At 41.3% G+C, this 17,781-nt stretch overlaps 1 long non-coding RNA gene across 3 annotated transcripts in view; it reads right to left on the reverse strand.

Moving 5' to 3' along the window:
- LOC308631439 overlaps positions 1-17,781 on the reverse strand; it is a 566,835-nt gene that overhangs the window by 157,003 nt on the left and 392,051 nt on the right. The window lies entirely within an intron of this gene.

Below are 17,781 nucleotides of genomic sequence, written 5' to 3' on the forward strand. Positions count from 1 at the left end.
GACTAAGCATACTTGTGTGTTCTTTTTTTCTATTTCCCTTCTTTTTTTCTTGTCTTTCTTTCTTCTTTCTTACCCTTTCTGCTTCCTCCCTCTTTCTCTCCTGCTCCATTTCCCTCCTTCCTTTCCTTTCTTTCCCTCCCTCTCCCCTTCACTCCCTCATTCCTCCTCCCCCCCACCTTTACTTTTCTTTCTTTCTAAGCCAGTTTTGGAACTATGTCTGAATATCATAAATATCTTAAACATAGTTTCTGCCTTTGTGGAGCTTTTAGGATAAAGTGTGACAGATGCAGATATATAATTGCATTAAAATGGAATATATTTATGCTGAAGTGCTAGAAGTGTGTGGATCACGATAGATAATATCCTTATTGGGCAACTCAGGTAGTAGTGATCTCCTTTGCTTAGAGAAATGCACACACACACACAACAGACACTTCAGAAATACAGAAGATAATCAGAAATTACTTTGAATCCTTATACTCCAATAAAATAGAAGATAGTGATGGCATCGATAAATTTCTTAAGTCATATGATCTGCCCAGATTGAGTCAGGAAGATATAGACAACCTAAACAGACCAATAACAATAGAGGAAATAGAAGAAACCATCAAAAGACTACCAACTAAGAAAAGCCCAGGACCAGATGGGTATACAGCAGAATTTTACAAAACCTTTAAAGAGGAACTAACACCAGTACTTTTCAAGTTATTTCAGGAAATAGAAAAAGAGGGAGAACTTCCAAATACATTCTACGAGGCCAACATCACCCTGATTCCTAAACCAGACAAAGACACTTCAAAGAAAGAAAACTACAGACCAATATCTCTAATGAACCTAGATGCAAAAATCCTCAATAAAATTCTGGCGAATCGGATTCAAAAACATATCAAAAAAATTATACACCATGATCAAGTAGGATTCATCCCTGGGATGCAAGGCTGGTTCAATATACGGAAATCAATAAATGTTATTCACCACATCAATAGACTTAAAAATAAGAACCATATGATCATCGCAATAGATGCAGAAAAGGCATTCGACAAAGTACAGCATCCCTTTATGTTCAAAACTCTAGAAAAATTAGGGATAACAGGATCATTCCTCAACATTGTTAAAGCAATCTATGATAAGCCACAGGCCAGCATCATCCTGAATGGAGAAAATTTGAAGGCATTCCCTCTAAGATCTGGTACAAGACAGGGATGCCCTCTCTCACCACTTCTGTTCAACATAGTCCTCGAAACACTGGCCAGAGCAATTAGACAGACGAAAGAAATTAAAGGCATAAAAATAGGAAAAGAAGAACTTAAATTATCACTATTTGCAGATGATATGATTCTATACCTAACAGACCCAAAAGGGTCTACAAAGAAACTATTAGAGTTAATAAATGAATTCAGCAAAGTGGCGGGATATAAAATCAACACGCATAAATCAAATGCATTCCTGTATATCAGCGACAAATCCTCTGAAACAGAAATGAGGACAACTACTCCATTCACAATATCCCCCCAAAAAATAAAATACCTGGGAATCAATCTAACAAAAGAGGTGAAAGACCTATACAATGAAAACTACAGAACCCTAAAAAGAGACATAGAAGAAGACCTCAGAAGATGGAAAAATATACCCTGCTCATGGATAGGCAGAACTAACATCATCAAAATGGCGATATTACCAAAAGTTCTCTATAAGTTCAATGCTATCCCAATCAAAATCCCAACAGCATTTCTTGTAGAAATAGATAAAACAATCAGGAAATTCATATGGAATAATAAAAGACCCAGAATAGCAAAAACAATGCTAAGCAGGAAGTGTGAATCAGGCGGTATAGCGATACCAGACTTCAAACTATACTACAGAGCAATAGTAACAAAAACAGCATGGTACTGGTACCAAAACAGGCGAGTGGACCAATGGTACAGAATAGAAGACACAGTAACCAATCCGCAAAACTACAACTATCTTATATTTGATAAAGGGGCTAAAAGCATGCAGTGGAGGAAGGATAGCATCTTCAACAAATGGTGCTGGGAAAACTGGAAATCCATTTGCATCAAAATGAAACTGAATCCCTTTCTCTCGGCATGCACAAAAGTTAACTCAAAATGGATCAAGGAGCTCGATATAAAATCAGAGACACGGCGTCTGATAGAAGAAAAAGTTGGCTATGATCTACATACTGTGGGGTCAGGCCCCAAATTCCTCAATAGGACACCCATAGCGCAAGAGTTAACAACCAGAATCAACAAATGGGACTTACTCAAACTAAGAAGTTTTCTCTCAACAAAAGAAACAATAAGAGAGATAAACAGGGAGCCTACATCCTGGGAACAAATCTTTACCCCACACACTTCAGATAGAGCCCTAATATCCAGAGTATACAAAGAACTCAAAAAATTAGATAATAAGATAACAAATAACCCAATCAACAAATGGGCCAAGGACCTGAACAGACACTTCTCAGAGGAGGACATACAATCAATCAACAAGTACATGAAAAAATGCTCAACATCGCTAGCAGTCAGAGAAATGCAAATCAAAACCACCCTAAGATACCATCTCACTCCAGTAAGATTGGCAGCCATTAAGAAATCCAACAACAACAAGTGCTGGCGAGGATGCGGGGAAATGGGTACACTTGTTCATTGTTGGTGGGACTGCAAAATGGTGCAGCCAATTTGGAAAGCAGTATGGAGATTTCTTGGAAAGTTGGGAATGGAACCACCATTTGACCCAGCTATTCCCCTCCTCGGTCTATTCCCTAAAGACCTAAGAAGAGCATGCTACAGGGACACTGCTATATCGATGTTCATAGCAGCACAATTCACGATAGCAAGATTGTGGAACCAACCTAGAAGCCCTTCAATAGATGAATGGATTAAAAAAATGTGGCATTTATACACAATGGAGTATTACTCTGCAATAAGAAATGACAAAATCATAGAATTTGGAGGGAAATGGATGGCATTAGAGCAGATTATGCTAAGTGAAGCTAGCCAATCCTTAAAAAACAAATGTCAAATGTCTTCTTTGATATAAGGGGAGTAACCAAAGACAGGTTAGAGACGAAGAGCTGGAGAAGAAGAATAACATTAAACAGGGATGATAGGCGGGAGGGAAAGTGAGAGTTAAGGGAAATTGCATGGAACTGGAAGGTGAGCCTCAGGGTTATACACAATTACATATAAGAGGAAAGGAGGAGTAGGAGAAAAATTATATAAGTGGAAGAAACGATTTATAGTAGAGGGGATGGAGAGAGAGTAGGGGAGGGGAGGGGAGGGGAGGGGTGAGGGGACAGTGGAGAATGGGATAGACAGAAGAATACATCAGTCACTAGAAAGGCAATTTGTAAATCAATGGAAATGTAACTGATGTGACACAGCAATCTGTATACGGGGTAAAAATGGGAGTTCATAACCCACTTGAATCAATCTGTGAAATATGGTATAATAAGAACTATGTAATGTTTTGAACAACCAACAATAAAATAATTAAAAAAAAAAGACCTCACCCCATTTATGAGATTATGGCTCTTTTAAAAGGGGTTTCCCTCAGTGTTCATCTAATTCTGCTCCCTTCTGCTCGTCTGCCTTGTGAGGACACAGAGTTAGGCCTCTCTTGTCTTGTTACCCACTGGGACGTGATGCTATAGCAAGAAAGTCCTCCTCAGATGCTGGTTCCCTGACCCAAGACTTCTTAATCTCCATAACTGTGAGGAGATAAATTTCTGGTTTTTGTAAGCTAACCTCTCTTAGGTATTTTGTTATAGCAGCACAAACAGACCAAGATATGGTTTCCTTGCTTCAGTCAGTTTATAAGGCTACCTGCATTCTTCATCTTAGAGCTCCTTCTTCTACCTTCAGAGCCAGCAGCCGAAACCCATCCTAGCTCTTTCCCTAACTCTAGACTGACTGCCTGTCTCTTATAAAGACCCTTGTGATTATCTGGAATAGTTCAGGATAATTTCTCCCATCTTAAGATCCTTAACTCGATTACATCTTTTCCTATACAAGATAATTATGTCTCAAGTCCAGGCTCTAGGATGTGGGTCTCTTGGGGTGGCCATTATTTTGCCTACCTACCACACTTCTAAAAACTTATGTAGGAAGGAAGATAACTGATAGCTACTCTTTTTTTTTTCCTTTTCAGTGTTCAGATCAGTATTACTAAAGTCTCAGGTGGCTACTGAGATCAAAAGTAAACCCCAAGGTATCTTAGGGTGGTTTTGATTTGCATTTCTCTGACTGCTAGAGATGGTGAGCATTTTTTCATGTACTTGTTGATTGATTGTATATCCTCCTCTGAGAAGTGTCTGTTCAGGTCCTTGGCCCATTTGTTGATTGGGTTATTTGTTATCTTATTGTCTAATTTTTTGAGTTCTTTGTATACTCTGGATATTAGGGCTCTATCTGAAGTGTGAGGAGTAAAAAATTGTTCCCAGGATGTAGGCTTCCTATTTACCTCTCTTATTGTTTCTCTTGCTGAGAAAAAACTTTTTAGTTTAAGTAAGTCCCATTTGTTGATTCTTGTTATTAACTCTTGTGCTATGGGTGTCCTATTATGGAATTTGGAGCCCGACCCCACAATATGTAGATCGGAGCCAACTTTTTCTTCTATCAGACGCAGAGTCTCTGATTTGATATCAAGCTCCTTGATCCATTTTGAGTTAACTTTTGTGCATGCCGAGAGAAAGGGATTCAGTTTCATTTTGTTGCATATGGATTTCCAGTTTTCCCAACACCATTTGTTGAAGATGCTATCCTTCCTCCATTGCATGCTTTTAGCCCCTTTATCAAATATAAGATAGTTGTAACTTTGTGGATTAGTCTCTGTGTCCTCTATTCTATACCATTGGTCCACCCGCCTGTTTTGGTACCAGTACCATGCTGTTTTTGTCACTATTGCTCTGTAATATAGTTTGAAATCTGGTATCGCTATACCGCCTGCAAGGAGAGAAATGAATTACAGTAGATGGGGTAGAGAGAGAAGATGGGAAGGGAGGGGAGGGGGGATAGTAGGGGATAGGAAAGGTAGCAGAATACAACAATTACTAATAGGGCATTATGTAAAATTGTGGATGTGCAGATTCTGCAATCTGCATTTGGGGTAAAATTGGGGGTTCATAACCCACTTCAATCTAATGTATGAAATATGATATGTCAAGAGCTTTGTAATGTTGTGAACAACCAATAAAAAAAATAAAATTAAAAAAAAAGTAAACCCCAAGGATACTCCTCAGAATGGAGAGCTAGGGAACCATGTAATGCAGTCCATCAGAGCCGGGATTTTGTAGTAGAAAAACATGGAACCTCGCTTGATAACATTATTGGATGAGCAGCCCAGGAAAGGGGTCAAGCCTCCCATTGGTGAATAAGAAGGCAAGTCAAACCAAAACAGCAAAAAGTCACCATACTTACATCAGATCTTCAAATTTCCTGGCCCCCCACCACTGTCTCTTTCCCTCTTTCAGCATTTATTTTTTATTGGTGCATATTAATTATACAGAACAGTCAGTTTAATTGCAGTATACATATTATGTTATGTTCTATATATACATATAACATAATTTCATCAATTTCACCCCCCAATACCTCCCATTACTCTGATTTTACAAGAAGTTTTTTTTTCACATTACTTCTTGAAACATCTTTTCCTCAGTCCTAACAAGCTTCCTACTGACATGAGACATATTGGAAATTCACTATGCTGGAGAACGCATCCAGAGAAAGAAACCATACAACTCCAGCTGAGGCTCCTAGTACTAGCCCCATGTGACCATTTACTAGTTTGGGTACTTTAGGCCAACTTATTCCCTGAGTCTTCATTTTCCTTTTTTGTGAAATGTGCACAATGAATCGTAGTTGATCATAGAGTTTGTAGGCTTTAAGTGAAATTATGCATGAAGACAATCTGGCAGATATTAAATAGTGGGTAATAAAATGAACCCCCAAATGCTGGGGTCTATGCCTTTCAAGAAACTCCTCAAATTTTATTGTATTTTAATACCTTTGTTTTATTTATTTATTTTTATGTGATGCTGAGGATCGAACCCAGTGCCTCACATGTGCTAAGCGAGTGCTCTACCACTGAGCCAGAATCCCAGCCCTCAAATTTCATTTTAAGCAAAAGTATTTGGGTTGTTCAGTGGGATAATGTGAGGACTATATGACTTGATGTGAATAAGGAGATATTATTTTTCTTCCCTCTCAATTAATATTGAGATCCATCAGAGACTGGTGCACTCAATTTTGGAGAAGTCTTTACAACATAACTAAAAAATGCTGTGATAGAGGTATGAACAAATTGGTAGAAGGAACATAAAGTAGGTTGGGTATCTATCTTCCCCTTTCCTCTGAAATGAGTACAATAGGTAGTAAAAATATATTAGGCTTCTGCACAGATGATGTCAATGGGCAAGTAAGTATATTTGACAAAAAAGAACTTACATTCTTTTTAAGGCCTGGCCAGATAAGAAAGTGTTTCTTTTCAGGCAAGACTAGATAAACTACAGGTAAATCACTGGCCCAAGGATATCAGCACAAAATTCTTTTTATTCAGCCAATTTAGACCTGTACTGGCTGATTGCCCATGAAAACAGCAGTATTTTGTTAAACTAATTACATTGTTTTCTTGCAAAGAATAGTCTGGGTCTTATCTGATTTCCCCTCTAAATGATAGTCCCTGTTCTAACTAAATTGCTTCTTGAAAACAAAAAAACAAAAAAATAAAAAATAAAAATAAATTGCTTCATTTAGCACTTAGCTACATAGTGGAAAGGGTAGGGAACCATGGTCCCCTGTAGTTAAGCCCCTTTGTTCTTAATTTCCTCTACAATCTCCACCCAGTTCCTCCCCACCACATTCCATCACCCTAAACTGTAAATATTCCATCAACCTAAATAATCCAAATCACTCACAAGCTATCAGTCATGAAAGAAAAGATTCAGAGGGAAGAGAGCACAGCGAGTGTATGTTGGAAACTTTCCTTCTTGGGTTTGAAGCCTGTTCCATGTGCTGATTCACTGCGGAGAGATTGGACCAGGCTGGCCTTCATATTCCATTAGTACAGACTACTGTGTGATTTATAGACTCATATTACTTTTAGTAAAATTCCCCTGGACCAGAACAACTCAGGGGTCCTCTAGAGTTGTTGATAATAGGATTTTATCTTTATTAGAAAGAAAGCAACACTAGTTCCAGCTGTTCTTGCTTGGGAGGTTAAACTCTAAAAAATTCACTTTTCATCAGTAGAAGGTATAAAGGGTAGCTTGACAGCTGGCCTCATATAGTTAAATGCTATTTCATGTTATTTACTTTAAAATTTCTTTTATAATGTTTGACACAGACAGGAGACCCAGGTGCTGAATAGCATATTTTTAGTTTTGATGGAATGGACTTTGTCAACAAAGTTGGAAAGTGAAAAAAGAAATAAAATACAAGTTAAGAAAACTTATTTGAATGAAATCTAAAGAATATAGCAAAGGTTTGCATGAGCTTTTTCCAAAGTGCGAATGAAAATAATAAAAATTAATTCTGTCAGCAGAACTATGCAGTATAGAAAATAAAATAGAAGCAGAAAAATACCAACAACACAACAAAATGAAAGGGCAATATTTGTGCTTTTCCCCAGTTTCCTTCACTATGGTTGCCTCTCAAAAGGAAAACAAAAGAAACAAACATCCAAGGCTCATCAGTGTTCTTGACTTTTGGAGACATAGATGAAGGAGTTTTGCATACGTGTATAGAATGTAAACAGCAGACCATGAAGTTATCAATATGTTGCTTGTGGTAAAATATACATCTAATTCTATGTATATAGAATATATAGAGAGGCTCCTTGTCTGTGAACTAGACCATGATTTCAATGCAGTATGCAAGCAGATGTATTCAAGTTGCTTTCTTGTTATTAAAATTGCAGATGGAGCCATCCCCCACAAAAGTCATACAATTAAAAGCATTGTTATTAAAGAAGGGAAATGGTGAATAGCCAGTGCATTGTAATTTCCAAGAGCAGAATTGGGGATTATTATTAGCCCCGAAGGGAAGGGCTACTGGTTATAGAGAAGTAAGTCCCCAGGTAGCCATCACTCAAAGCCAGGCACAATCTCAGCTGATTCACAGTCTTACAGTACATTTATCAGGCAAAACAAGTGAGAACTAAAATGTCATTATTTTTCTTGGTCGGTTTAGTCTAAAACTTCATCTATTTTCCTGCCATTTTAGATAGTATGCTTAAAATTAATCTCTGATCCTAATACCCTAAGTGGACATTCCAGGATAACTAGAGGTGACTAGATACTATATCATCTTTAGAAACTCACAGATAATCTATGAAAGCAGCTTTTCACTATTTCTCTACAGTAGTTGTTGCCTATTTGGTGTAGCTTCAAGAGTGATGTATACAAGGAGTGTGTGTGTATGTGTGTGTGTGTGCGTGTGTTATCATAGCCATCTCCATTTTCTAACTCTATGCTTATAAACCCTGAGTGTGTCCCAAAGTGAATTATCCAGAAATATTCAAAGGCATGGTAGGAAATAAAATATTTAGATAATAAACATATAACTTATAATCATTGAAACTTACGATTGTCAAATAGTCCCATGGTACCTACTATATACAAAACTCTATTTAAAAAAATCTGTGGAAAATATGAAACCAACTGAAGCATCTGATGGGGGCACAGGACAAGATTCCCCCCAGCTGAGCCTGTCCTTCTTAGAGCAGCCCAGGGAGCAGGGCAGGGCCTGGACATGGAGTGCAAGTCAGGTCAGAGCCCAGATGATGGCAAGGGACAGCTGAGCCAAGAGCCCAGCCAGCCAGCCACCCTGGGGGGCCCTGCCACAAGAAGGGCAGACCAGGCAGGAGCCGGTGTGGAAACATCTGGAACACCACCTACCACCTGCCCGTGGGAGCTCTCAGTCTCTGTGGTGAGTTTTTTCCCCCGTCAGTTAGAAGATTTGTCTAGAATCGGTGAAGAGAGCTTGCTTCCAGCATCTTCCACAGAGAGACAGAAAGATGGGGCCCAGAGCCCTGAGCTCTGCCCCAGGGCCTTGACTCAATCACAGGCAGCTCAAGTTGGAGTTTCAGGGAGACCAGGAAATGGCAAGCCAGGAGTGCCAGAAGAGCCCAGAGAGGGACGAGCTGAGGATGTCAGCGAGGCCCCTCTTGCTCAGGTCCTGCCCATGAGGCCCAGTAACCCCCTACCCAGAGCCGGGTGTCCTTGCCCGTGAGATTTGATCTGCTGGGAGTTTTCTTGGACTGGAGTATTGCAGTGTGAATGTGGAGGGTGGAGACGAGACAGAAAGACAGGTATGTTGGAAGAACTCTTCATGTTGTCCTGTGGAGTTTGGGCCCCATTCTGTTGGCAAGAAGGAACCCATGAAGGACCATAGACATCAGTTAGGTAGTGGATTTCTGGAGGTTGCTCAACCTTCTTGGGAATCTGGCTCCGGCAGGAGGTGGTTCTAGGTCTGGCATCACTGGCTGAGAATGACACATCTCTCATTATCTCCAAACCATGTCTAAGTGTTTATGTTGCTTTTTAAATAGAAAAATTTCCACTATAACTATTCCAATCACAGCCTAAGCTTCCTTTCCTATGCTAGAGCACTAGCCCCAATAAAACAAAAGACTGAGAAAGATAAAATAACTTCTCATCAAAAGCCAATCGACTCTCACCAACAAAGACTGTGATGGTGTTTGATGACTCCTCTTACGTAGGTTATCCTTGTGTGCTTAATTGGAAAGGCTTCTTCAGGGAATCATCTATAATGCCTAACTTGAGCTCCAAGGAGGAAAGCTTGAGTGCTTTCATTTGTAAACCTGAGCAAGAAAATGTTCCTACACATTTCTAAAGAGAAATAAAATTCTTCCACATCAGTAGTAAGAAGGACAGCACAGCAAGCAGAGTACAGGCGCACAGTCATACTGTCTAAACTCAAAGCTGATGTCTGTCATTTACCAGCTCTGTGATCTTGGGCAAGTTTCTCCTTGAAGTGTCAGTTCTCTGATCTGTAAAATAAAGATAATAAAGACAGCTACCCAGTAAAGCCCTAATGAGGATTAAAAGAGATAATCCATGTTAAAGGCACTGCTATCCAGCATAAATTAAGTGCTTAACAAATGAGTGTCGTTATTATCCCAGGGGCCAAAGGTATTTCTTATTTTGACTTTGGAAATCAGTATAGATGCTGTGCACTGAAAACATATTTACTGTGTGTAAATGCCTCAGAGCCGAGCCTTCTCGTAGACCACGCAGCTCTGCCATTCACCCTAAGCAACGTGCATTAACTTTTCAGGAAACTATACTGTTTGCATATGAGTCCAAATGATATTTTTGAAACATCCCATAATGATAGGAACTCAGCTATATTTGTTTAGTATTATTTGTGTGTTGTTGAAGAAAAAAGTTCTCAGCCATTGCCCAGTTCCCTGGTGGGCATAGCTGGTCAGACAGCAGGGTCCGATGTGGGGGAGGGGACTGCACCATCACCTGTGAGACTCGCAGAAGGCCCACCTGCTGGCATGGTGACCACCAGACACAACTTGTGTCCCCAAAATGGAGTTCTGTCACCTATACCACCACAGAGGTCACCAGGTCCCGTCCAGTCAGCCACACGTCCCTTGGGCCTCAGAACCCAGTCTGCCAGCACGGGCAGTGTTCCTGGAGGGAGGAAAGCCTGGGAGAGGGCTGCCCACACAGGATAGGTCACAGCTGAGTGTCCCACCTGGCTTCTCTCCTGCTCGGGTCTCCACCCAGACAGCCCAGGTGCCACCCCAGCCCTCCTCCAGCAGTGCAGACCCTGCCTCAGTGCCCATTCCAGGTTGGGAGCTGGTCTGTGAGGACTGTCCCAAGGGGACAGCTAGGCCCAGAGGGTCCGACCCACCGAGGCACCTGCATGGTCTGCTGCACTGTAACTGGCACGGTGGGGCGCCTGCAGGGCAGGGACCACCTGTGCTGGAAAGGCATGCTGGGCAGAAGCCCTGGCCCGGGGCCCACACTGAGGTGTGTCCTGAAGTGCTGGCTGAGTAGGCTCTGCCTGACCCTGTGAGGACACTGGTGTGGCAGGCCCCTGCAGGGCTGCTGTTCCAGGGTGGGCTGTGGCTGGTCTCTGCCCTGACATCTCCCAGGTGGGGCTGGTCTAGACTGTCGCGCACCTGGCCTACACAGCTGCCTGGCTGGCCCTCCCTGCCATGTGAAGCTTGGCCGCCCTTCACCAGCCCCCTGGGGAGTCTGTTTCTGACAGATCCTCACCTAGGCTCAGGGGGAGCCCGGCTGGGACCACTGAGGTGCCACTGCGCAGGTGCCAGCAGGCTCCACACGTAATTCATCAGGGACTGACATGATTTGGCTCATTTTTACCATGCAGTCACTGTTTCCTGCATGGTATGGTCACTATGATTATGAGGATTATTTATCCAGTGTTCTAGAAACTTCTGGGCTCTATCTTGACACCTAAGTCTCCATGTGAAATGGCTCCTGAACTAATCATATTAGTAAAACTGGCAAGATTAAAAAGAGCCATAAACACACACACTCAGTGTTTCAACATCCATTAGAATGTATACGGCAGCCTCCCAGAATATCTAATAGGCTTATATGATGACCGAATGGGAATCCATTCATCTCAGTCAAGTTGGGTTATTCAGATACACATGCTGAGTGGTTTGTCCTGTGTTCACCCTGTGCTGGGAAAATGGTATCTGATTTTGAAAAAAAAAAAAAAGAAAAAAAGAAAAAGAAATGCAGAGCCGTTCTTTGTTGGAGGAAGTGGGAGTCAGGATCCACCCCAGCCCCAGTTCCCAGGCCCGCTTCATCACAAGCAGACTGTTCGATCCCTGGGGGACTCGGTTGCCCACTTGGAAAAATCAGAAGAGTTGCCCTAACGGTTTCTAATGTTTCTTCCCTCTCTTTAAAGTGTGGTAGGTGGGTAGGTTAGTGGTTGTGTAGATGCTGGCATTTAACTGCTCAGGGCTCAAACTCCGTGTCTACCACTAAGTAGATATTTGAGCCTTCCCTTCTCCACCTGTGGAATGGGGATAACCATATCAGCTTAAAGTAGGACAATTCATGGGATAGATGTTGGTTCATTTGAAAACTTACTGTAACATCTCTTGGGCGTTGGGGTATGTGGATCTCACTGTTGAAGTTAAGAATATTACACTGTAGATACATTATCTAATTTAATCCTGATCACAATCTTTTGCAAAGCCAATGAGTTAACTTTGATTTGAAGATGAGAAGGTGAGATCCAGAGAAGTCAACTAACTTGCCCAAAGTGACACAGCAGATTGAACTGACTGGATCTGGACTCTGTTCTCCCCTAATCTATTTATCTACCACCTCTGCTTTATGTCCAGTGCCTTCCACCCTCCTCAGTACAGATGCAAGGACCCAATGTATTGTTGCCTTCTCTACCTTGTAAAGACAAAAACAAAACAAACAAACAAAAAAAACTGGATAATCTTCTGATCTCGCTGGTTTCTACAGTTCAGATCTAGAAAAGTAAAGTCATGTTTTCTCTCTTCCTTGATTGAAACTTTGTCAGCTAAGAGTGGCTTTTGTCTATGGCCATCCCTACTAGGAGTGGCAGTATTTTAATTGCTGAGTGGGAAACCAGGGTCAGACCTGTGTCTCAATCGAGGTTTCCCAATCACGTCACTTTTCTTTTTTTTTTTTTTTAGGGGGTACTGGGGATTGAACTCAGGGGCACTCGCCCACTGAGCCACATCCCCTGCCTTATTTTGTATTTAGAGACAGGGTCTCACTAGTTGCTTAGGGACTCACTTTTGCTGTGGTTGACTTTGAACTCACAATCCTCCCGCCTCACCCTCCTGAGCCATGCACCACGGCACCCAGCTCCATGTCACTACTGACATGTTGGGCCAGACAATCTTTGTCCTGGGCATTGTCTTAAACATGGTCACATCCTGTGATCTGTAGCGGCAACCTCCCTCCCAACCTACCAGGTGACTCCAACAATCTCCACTCTCCAGCTCCTTTCCCCCACATCGTGACAATCAAAAATGTGACCTGACATTACCAAATGTCCCCTGGGGAGCAAAATTGCCCTTGGTTGAGAACCACTGAGCTGAAGATGGAAGGTTTGAGGTGACATATTCTTTGCATTCTTCATCACCTTCTTGAACACAGGGCTTTTGGGCTTATTTTGGTTCGACCAGAGAACACTTCCCATCTTGAGATGCTTTGGGGCTGAAGACAAATTTGCCCGGCCAGAAATCCATGTTCCCCCCTGTGGCCTGTAGGGCTGCTTCCTTTGGGAAATGAGGGCAGCCATTTTCAAAATGGTTTCCCAACTTTCCATGGGGCCAGCGCCCTCTGCTGGACAGCTGGACAGCCTCGCCTCAGAGTTGCCTGGGTCAAGTGGTGTGAACAGCAGAAGCCCCAGAGGAGGTCAAGGAAACAATCCAGCGACAGGAAAACTTTGGCAGTGCCTTCCAATGGGTTTAGTCATTGTTTGCACAAGCCTTTTGATTTCTCAGCGGAGCTTGTTATTATGATGATGTTGTAGGTTAACCAAAACCTTCCTCTCCATCCTTCCATCTGTAAACCCACCCAGGCTTCGGTTGGTGGTCACAATCACCACATCAACACAATCTTGCCCCAAACTCACTGCACAATTGCCATGCACTAGGTGCTGTGGCCTAGTGGCCACGCCTGTGGCCTTTCTCGGTCACTCTAGGACACAGAGCCTGTTGTGACGATGATGATTCACACGCCCATGATCCACAGCTCAAGATGGCAGACAAAGTCCTCGGATCCGGGGACCATGTCCCTACCCTGTGCTGCGCTGGTGGCCTCATTCACCCATTGTTCCCTTGTCCTTCAACCACCTAGTCCCTGTCTCCTACAGCTCATGGATGATCTAAAGAAGTAGTACGCTTGTGTGGGGTGTCCCTTTGAATTCACTCCTGTCTGTTTAAAGCCTGTTTTTCACCGAATGATCATTTCTAGTTTTCTGAGATCCCAGACAGATCAGTTGCTTTTTTCTCCTAAACGAGGACTCGACTCCGGATGGCAGAATTCAAAGAGGACCTGATGCCTCAGCATTTCACTACTCACCCAGTTCCCTAAAAAATATTATATCCGAATCACATTCATACGCATCAGAATATATCAGGATCGACCCGAGACATGGTAATTTATGGCCTTTCTTATTACTTTAAAAGCCTGGGATTCTTGTAGAATATGGTGTAGTGGGTCAAACATTCCCTTTCCTCTCATTTATCAGGCTTTTGATCTTGTGTCAGTCCTGATCATTGGCACGCCGGGCCCACAAACGTGTGCTGAGAGATCACACACACAACAGGCCCCCTTCCGTTTTAAAAACCTAGGGGTCGGGGGGTAGGGGGTGGGATGCTGTGCTGCAGCCCTCCTAGGTAAGCCCGGGAGGTATTGAGTTCCCTGGTCCTCGCTGCCCCTTTGTCTATTATTATTTTATAGTTTTGTTCTGCATTCCTTCCACTCAACCACCAGTCCCTAGAAGCCTGCTTCTTTATTGGTTGCATATGCCTGCACCCTTTACCCCAGCAGGGAAAGACAAAATATTCTGGAGGACTCCGGGGCCCCAGGATGGACAGCTAATCCATCCCCAGCTTGAACTAATCGTCGGGCCGATGTGCTATTGTACCCGGCCCTGTTCTGTGCAGCTGAGCGGTGGGGTTTCAATTTGTAGAAGCATAAACAGATACTAAAGTTGGAAGAACGGGCTAGGTCATTTGTTAGCGGAGTTCAGATCAAATTATCACAGCGGTCCCCTGCTGACAGCCTGAACAATTACCTCCTTTTTTCTTGATCTTTCAATGTTTTCTGTTTCACTTAAGCCTCAGTAAATAGTTTACTTCTCATGGGCTTCATTTATTGACACAGAGGGGTTTGATTTTATTTAATTTTGTTTCTCTGCCGCCTTCCCCAAAAGGGGGAAACGGGGGGGGGGGGTGCACAGCTCCCTGGTCCCTCGTCCTCTTAGCCTGGAGTGCAAATTGGTGCAACCAATCTGGAAAGCAGTATGAAGATTCCTTAGAAAATTTGCAATGGAACCACCATTTGACCCAGCTATCCCATTCCTGTGTCTATAATCAAAGGACTTAAAAACAGCATACTACAGTGACACAGCCACATCAATGTTTATAGCAGCACAGTTCGTAATAGCTAAATTGTGGAACCAACTTAAATGCCCTTCAACAGATGAATGGATAAAGGAACTGTGGTGTTTATATATATACACAATGGGATATTACTCAGCATTAAAAGAGAATAGAATCATGGCATTTTCAGGTAAATGGATGGAGTTGGAGAATATTATGCTAAGTGAAGTAAGCCAATCCCAAAACACCAAAGGAGGAATGTTTCTTCTGATAAGTGGATGCTGATCTATAATGGGGGGGGGCATGGGAGGAATGGGCGAACTTTGGATAGAGGCAACAGGGAAGAAGGGGAAGGGAGGCAGCATGGGAGAGAGAAAGATGGTGGAATGAGATGGACATCATTACCCTAGGTACATGAATGATGATACAAATGGTGTGACTGTACTTCATGTGTAACCAGAGAAGTGAAAAATTGCACACTGTTTGTGTACTATGAATCGAAGTGCATTCTGCTGTCCTGTGTAACTAATTAGAAAAAATTAATTAATTTAAAAAGTATACAATCTCTACAAAGCTCAAAAAAAGTACTGTCTTGTTTTTTAAAAAAGTTTTAAGACAACTTAATAAATATCAAATTGGAAAATATTGTGCTTTCCTAGCCCATTATTTCTTGATTATTTTGATTCAAGACTCAAATTCATTAATTCCAGATAATTTGTTTAGTAGAATGAAGCAAAAACAACATTTTGGCAGTCTTATCTATTCTGGGATTTATGTTTTAATAAAACATTTGCATCTACAGTTGTTTTTGTTGACATTATTTATTTACAGTTTTTATACAATTATTACAATTAATGATTTGCTTATTTTTTTTACCATCATTAATTTAAATGAATTAATTTTAAAACTCTGTTTTCTTCTGCTACTTACAGTATCACTGGTCTCCTTTAGTGTTTCAAGGACTTTAAGAACAATGTTCCAAATATTTATTTTAAAAGTATGAAATTTATTAGGTTAATTAAACATTTGTAGAAGCATGAGGAACATTTTCCTGTGAATCCTAATCTATTTAAACTGAAATTGTTTAAAGAAGTATTTTAGTTTGAATACCAATTTTTTATCATTGTACCAGAGTGTCTTTGAAAGATGATCTCAGTAAAATGATGAAAGAATTGTGCTTTTAACAAGAGTCTAAAGGCCTGGGCTTTTAAATCAGGCACCGTGAACTACTAACTAGATCTCAGGTCATAACCTCCCTGCTCCTTGGTATATTCATTATAAAACAAAGGTCATAATATGCTCCTCACACAGATAATGAGTTGATGATAGGGAACGTGTGCCAGGCCTAGAACAATTAACATTGCCTGTGATTATGAGGTGATCATGTCAACTGCCCTGGGATATTTTTGAGAATAAAAGGTTCCATTTACCTTCCTCCTGAGTATCTGCCTGGCCCTGCCTATGTTGTACTGCAGTTTGGTGGGCACTGTGGTAGCCATGCTGTGGTGAGGGGGCCCTTCTCTCTTGTAGGGCCAGAGCTTTGATATGGAACTGATGATGCCAACTCAGACATTTGCAGTATCTGGGACAGTGAGTTGGATATACATTCATTAGTCCGCTACTAAGAAGCAAAATGTCTCTTCTTACTCTTTAGTGAAAGAGAACTTTTGAGAAGTGTATCTTCTGATTTTACCTCACAAGGGTGATATGAAAATAAAAAAGTTAATATTTTGATGGTCCAAACTATAATTTGAAGTGGCTGTCATACTCAGGTGATAGGCAGAGCAATATTATGTTTATTATTATGGTTCTTGCTGTCTCTCTCCCTGCAGGCTCATCACTCTCTCTCATATTACATGGGTAAGTAAGTATGGTCTCTTTGGGAAAAGGCAACAGTACAGAGTGCTAATGAGAACATTCAAGGGACCACAGAGGACAGCCACTTCAAATTATAGTTTCCTTGGGCATTGAGCATACAGCATTCCAAAATGAAGAAATTTGAGAAACTGACTACCTTAAAAAATATGGAATGGGAAGAGATGAACCAACAATGTTCTAATTAATGTTCCAAACAATGCAAAACTTAGCTAGCTCATAGATGTTTGATTTTCTGGCCACATGTGGCTAGGAAACATGAAATGAGGCTAGTCTGAATTAAGAGTATTGTACATGTAAAATACACCCTGGATTTTGAAGACCCTCAATGAAAAAATGTATGTAATCTATCTCATTGATAGTTCTTTCATACTGATGATGTTGAGATATTTTGCATATATTTATTTAAATATTTTATTCAGTTTGATTATAAGTGCTTTTTTTAAATGTGGCTACCAGAAAAATTTAAATTACCCATGTGACTGCATTTGCAATGGGCACTGTTTCTACCAGAGAATACTCACCTAGTCTTTGTTAATAGATGGTGTGGGTGTCACCAGAATTCAGTATTTTCTTTCTAGTCCACAACTTCAGGGATGTGATTGCCCTGAGTTGACTCTCCTGTTGTATAAATTTCCAGGGAAAATGATGAAATACTTTAAAGTTGATAAAAGTAATAAGAGTCTTGTCTAATGCATTCTTGGAGGTAGCTCTACCTTTTATTGGTTTTTGAGCTATTTTATAGTTCTGTGAGTTTTAGAAAACTGATAATGATGAAAACAACTCATTTATAGA

The sequence above is a fragment of the Spermophilus citellus genome (assembly GCF_964194105.1).
Source record: "Spermophilus citellus genome assembly, chromosome: 12".
Classification (NCBI taxonomy): domain Eukaryota; kingdom Metazoa; phylum Chordata; class Mammalia; order Rodentia; family Sciuridae; genus Spermophilus; species Spermophilus citellus.